This window comes from Felis catus, chromosome E3, assembly GCF_018350175.1.
Source record: "Felis catus isolate Fca126 chromosome E3, F.catus_Fca126_mat1.0, whole genome shotgun sequence".
In the NCBI taxonomy this organism is placed as follows: Eukaryota; Metazoa; Chordata; class Mammalia; order Carnivora; family Felidae; genus Felis; species Felis catus.
Window position 1 is genome coordinate 7,953,947 of NC_058383.1, and position 5,989 is coordinate 7,959,935.

The 5,989-nt window shown below is 42.8% G+C and overlaps 1 pseudogene; it reads right to left on the reverse strand.

Moving 5' to 3' along the window:
- Positions 1–3,993: 3,993 nt before the first annotated feature.
- Positions 3,994–5,466, reverse strand: LOC109497055 (annotated as a pseudogene).
- Between the last annotated feature and the right edge of the window lie 523 nt (positions 5,467–5,989).

The window sequence follows — 5,989 nt, forward strand, 5'->3', positions numbered from 1 at the left end:
AGCCACATCCCTTCTCAGGCTACTGGGCTGGGGATGCCTGAGTGGGGCGTGGGCCTTGAGGAAGAATCTGGTGGCCTTCACCTGGCTCTTCCCGGCAGGCACACCCTCTTCTGGCCGTCTGGCCCCTCCTTCCAGCACACCCTGGTTATATTGCTTGTCAATGAAACACAACATTCTGGGCCCAGTCGAGCCCCGTCCAGCCCTGGCAAGTGCTTCTTACCTCCCATATCCAGCACAGATGTGTCCAAGGCCTGGGTGCTCAGTCATCTCCTGCTCGCTTCCCTCCCTTCCCTTCCCCAACCTGAGTGCTTTTGCCCACCCATGTCCTCACCACCCTCCTACTGTCATCCTTCTCTTCAGGGAGTCACTCCAGTGGCTATCCCCCCAACTTCGCCTCCATCAACAAGGTCCTTCTCCTCTGAGGAGCCTTCCTAGGGGTCACCACTGACCTCTCTCTCCTTGAATCCACTGCTGCAACCACAGGTGACCAGAAAGAATTTCCCTTCCAGGGCCACCATAGCAAATTAGCACAACCTGAGTGTCTTAGAACAATGGAATTTCTTGTCTCACAATTCTGGAGGTCAGAAGTCCAAGATTAAAGTGTCAGCAGGCCATGCTCCCTCTGAAGGCAGTAGGGAAGGAAAGATCTATGCCAGGCCTCTCCCCTGGCATCTGGTAGCTGCTGGCAATAGACATTCCTTGGCTTGCAGGCACGTCACCCCGATCTCTGCCTTCATCTTTCCCTGAGGGGTTCTCCCTGTGTGCACGTCTCTGTGTCCAAACTTCTCTTCTTTTTTTTTAGTTAAGTTTATTTTTTTATTTTGAGAGAGAGAGAGAGAGAGAGCAGGGGACAGGTAGAAAGAGAGGGAGAGAGAGATTCCTAAACAGGCTCTGCGTGGTCAGTGTAGAGCCTGATGTGGGACTCGAACCTATGAACTGTGAGATCATGACCTGAAACCAAGAGTGTGGCATTTAACCGACTGAGCCACCCAGGGGCCCCCAAACTTCCCTTCTTGTGTTTTTGATTTTGGCTATTCTGACAGTGTGAGGTGATACCTCATTGTAGTTTTGATTTGCATTTCCCTTTTGATGAGTGATGTTGAGCATCTTCTCATATGTCTGTTGACCATCTGGATGTATTCTTTGGAGAAATGTCTGTTCACATCTGTCCATTTTTAAATTGGATTATTTGATTTTTGAGTGTTGAGTTTTATAAGTTCTTTTTTTTAAATGTTTATTTATTTGGAGAGATAGGGCTCGCAGGGGAGGGGCAGAGAGAGAGAGGGAGAAAGAGAATCCCAATCCTAGTCTGACAGTGCAGAGCCCAACACAGGGCTTGATCTCATGAACCATGAGATCATGACCTGAGCCAAAATCAAGACGTTTAACCCACCTAGACACCCAGGTGCCCCTGTGTAAGTTCTTTATATATTTAAGATACTAACCCCTTATAGGATATGTTGTTGCAAATATCTTCTCCCATATAGCAGGTTGTCTTTTAGTTTTGTTGATTTTTTCTTTTGCTGTGCAGAAGCTTTTTATTTTGATATACTCTCTGAATTTCCCTTCTTTTAAAAAATGTATTTAAATTCATGTCAGAATTTCCCCTTTTTATAAGGACACCAGTCATAATGGTCATAAGCCCACCCTAATGGCCTCATTTTCACTTGATTTCCTCTGTAAAGACCTATATCCCAATAAAGACATGTTCTGAGGTCCTGAGGGTTAGGAATTCAGTATAATTTTTTGAGGGATGGATAAATTCAACCCATGACAATTGCCAAGAATCAAAAAAGCTAGATAGCATACTGGCTGTTGAGAATGTGGGAAAGAGACACTGCCAGCCACAGAAAGGGAGTGTGATTGGTACAGTTCTATAGAAGGTCTTTTTTTTTTTTTTTTTTTTTTTTTAGAAGGTCTTTGAGAAAAAAGGAACCCAATATCCAGGACACATGCTCTTTTGCCTGGCAATTTCCATGTGTAGGAATTTGCCCAATGGATACACTCATATACCAATGCAAAGTCGCAAATACAGGGATATCCATATTCACCTTAGCAAATGACGTGGCGTCTCTCTGTTGCTCTTCTCTGAGTTCTCTTCTGTTCTTTTCCCTGCTTTTAAGGGCTCATGTGATAACATCGGTCCTGCCTTGAAAATCCAGGATAATCTACCTATTTGACCTGATCAGTCAATTGATTAGCAATGTCATACTTGCCAAGTTCCTTCTGCCACGTAACATAACATACTCTTGGAATTAACACCAGGGGGCAGAGACCATGAGGACCAAAATTCTGCCTACCACACAGCCCAAACATCCATCTCTAAGAGGCAAATTAAATAAATCTATACATCTATATCATGGAGCACTATGTAGTCATTACAAAGAAGGAGGTAGCTTAATATGCTTGAGACAATGAAAAAAAGCGAGACACAGAACCATGTGTACAGTATGCAACCATACCTCTTTTAAGCGCTTGTTGATGTATATAATATCTGAAAGGTCTCACAAGAAACCAGTAATAGTTGAGTCTGAAAAGGACAATTTGGATATAAGGTGGGAGAAAGGCTTATTTTGTAAGTTTTGTATCATATGTTACATTATGATATGATATACATAATTATTCCAAAATCAAACGCTGTTTCCTTTTTCTTCCTCCTTTTCTTCTTCTGCCTCCTCTTGCTTTTTTTTTTCTTTTACAGCACAGGAAGATAATCTTTACTATATTTTAAATAAAAACAGAGCAGATATCAAGTCCCCAGGTATTTTGATTATTATTCTTTTAAAATAAGGTTTCAGTAACAATAATCAGGAGCAAGACTTAACTGCACAGATATTTTGGTCATTATAATCATCCAGGACACAAAAGCCAGCAACACGAAGTAAAATAAAGGTCATGGCTGTGAGAATTTTTGACGTGCCAAAAATATAGACCACTACATGAAACTCTATCTTTGTATTATCTCAATATTCTTCTTTTTCTAAAAAAAATTTTTAAACATTTATTCATTTTTTAAGAGACAGAAAGAGACAGTGCCAGTAGGGGAGGGACAGAGAGAGGGAGACACAGAATCCAAAGCAGGCTACAGGCTCTGAGCTGTCAGCGCAGAGCCTGATGTGGGGCTCGAACTCACAAACTGTGAGATCATGACCTGACCTAAGCCAAAGTCCAGTGCTTAACCAACTGAGCCAGCCAGGCACCCCTTTTTTAATTTTTTAAATGCTTATTTATTTATTTTTGAGAGAGAGAGAAAGAGAGCGGGGAAGGGGCAGACAGAGGGAGATAGAGAATCCCAAGCAGGCTCCAGGCTATCAACACAGAGCCTGATGCGGGGCTCTAACTCACAAACTGTGAGATCATGACCTGAGCTGAAACCAAGAGTTGGACACTTAACCGACTGAGCCACCAGGTGCCCCTAAAATCTTTTCCTACATAAATGACGCTGCACACAATAAGAGATAATCTGCCAAATTACCATGAGATTGTTGATAGCTTTGAAGAGTCTTGCACATTTGTCATCCAGCACATTAATAAGTAACAATTAGTTTTTTAAGGAAGGACACACTGGAAGGGCGCCTGGGTGGCTCAGTCGGCTGAGCATCCGACTTCGGCTCAGATCATGATCTCATTCATGGTTCGTGGGTTCGAGCCTCGCGTCCAGCTCCGTGCCGACAGCTCAGAGCCTGGAGCCTGCTGAGGATTCTGTGTCTCCCTCTCTCCATGCTCCTCCCCTGCTCACACCCTGTCTCTCTCTCAAGAACAAATAAAGATAAAAAAAAATTTTTTTTAATTTTTTTTTCAACGTTTATTTATTTTTGGGACAGAGAGAGACAGAGCATGAACGGGGGAGGGGCAGAGAAAGAGGGAGACACAGAATCGGAAACAGGCTCCAGGCTCTGAGCCATCAGCCCAGAGCCCGACGCGGGGCTCGGACTCACGACCGCGAGATCGCGACCTGGCTGAAGTCGGACGCCTAACCGACTGCGCCACCCAGGCGCCCCCCAAAAAAATTTTTTTAATAAAAAGAAAGGACACACTGGCAAATTGTTAAGTTAACGGCTTTGGCTGAACACTTTTAGTCTGTCACAGGTCAATAGCAATGGTAGAAACATTGACTACACAGTTCATGGTTCGGTCCTCCCATCTTACACTACAGGTTCCATCAGAGGTGGCAACCCCCCAAAACAGCAACTGGCTGTGTGAAAGCCATATGCGCTCCTCTGGACCACTGCACAGGTCACAACATATTTATAAGCATTTCCCAACATAACCAAATGTGTTAAGGTTTGCTCTACTATGCTTGCAGTCTGTTGGTTGATGTTCTTCTGGTTATAATCTTCACCACTGAAGGTCCTATTCATATGCTCTTTAAGGATATTGTTGGCTTCATCAGCATTGAAGCCAGCCTTGTGGCAGTGGCAGTGGTACTCCTCCATGGTGGCACTAACTCCCACAGGATGGAGTCTTCTCTTGTTTTTTGTTTTTTGTTTTAAGTATAATTCCTTACATGAATCCTGAGAATCTCAGTGTAGGGCTGTATTTCCTAGGACTGACGCAAGATCTTCCTGAGTTCTCTCTCTGCCCAACGCCCTGTGAATTATAGGCTTTTCCAGTTTGGCTGGTGGAAAGAGCATTGTTCCCATGCCTACGTGAGAGCCAGGTCTCTTTCCTTCTAATCTTTTCCAGTGGCATTTCCTGGATCTTGGGTAGTTTCTTGAGAAGCATGCTCTGATCAGCCTAGGGCTGATCAGGGACCCCTCTGTGCTAGTCTGCCACCCAGTAATTCTGTCCTGTGAACTCTAGCTGCCTCATTCTTTCAAGACACTGGTCTACATCTCCTCAACCCAAGAGATCTTGCTGGAAACCCTCTCAAGTCAGTCAGCTAGGGTGATCACAGGCACATCCAGTGTATTGAAAATCATTGCTTCCTGTCTTTGCTATGGTTATCAGGTTATTTGGGGGTGGGTGTTGTTTCCGGTAGGAGGTCAAATCCAGTCTCTGATGCTCCATCTTGGACAGAAGCAGAGCATAATGTTTTTATAAGGGCCTTTGATGAGTGTTTAATCCATTTTACATACTTGGCCAATTAAATTACTTTAAACATTTTAAGTTACATTTATAAAATTAATACATTACATTTCCTATTTAAAGACTTCAATTGTTTGATTCATAAACAAAATCTTTTCAAGTACTCAAGAAACTCCATAAACCTAATACATTAAAATGTTTATTTTTAAAACTTCCTTCAAACCTTCAAGCCTAATACATTATATATATGGTGGATCTTAAGTACTCTTAAATGTTCTAATACTGTTTATAATCTTGGCAAGATTTTCATGTAAAATGACAAGTCTAAATTGATCACTCAATTATATACTTTATTTTTTTAATGTTTATTTATTTATTTTTAGAGAGAGAGGGAGAGAGCGAGGGAGGAGCAGAGAGAGAGGGAGACAGAGAATCCCAAGCAGGCTCCACACTGTCAGTGCAGAACCCAACACGGGGCTCGAACTCACAAACTGTGAGATCATGACCTAAGCAGAAACCAAGAGTTGGACACTTAACCAACAGAGACACCCAGGCATCCCTCAATTACGTATTTTAAATTGAAACTACAAGGTTGCCACATTAAGCCAAATTCTCTTGAATATTACAAATATATTAAATCTCAAGTGGGAAAAGGTTATTTGATACAAAAGGTTTGAGTTTCTTGAAGATGATTAGAGTAAGTGTATCTGTTCCTAGGGTTAAATGAAGCTCTTTACTGTATTAGGATATTTTTGTATATGCTATAACAAATATGCCCCAAATGTGTCATCGCTCAACCGCGGTAGAAGGTTTTTTCCCTGCTCATGTAACGATAGGAGAGCAGATGTTCCCGGTAGGCAGGTAGGTTTTCTTCATGTCATTATCCAGGGACCTGGCCTCCTTCTTCCTAGGCTTCACTATCTTCTTGGGCCTCTGTGCTATCTGACTCCAACTGGCAGAG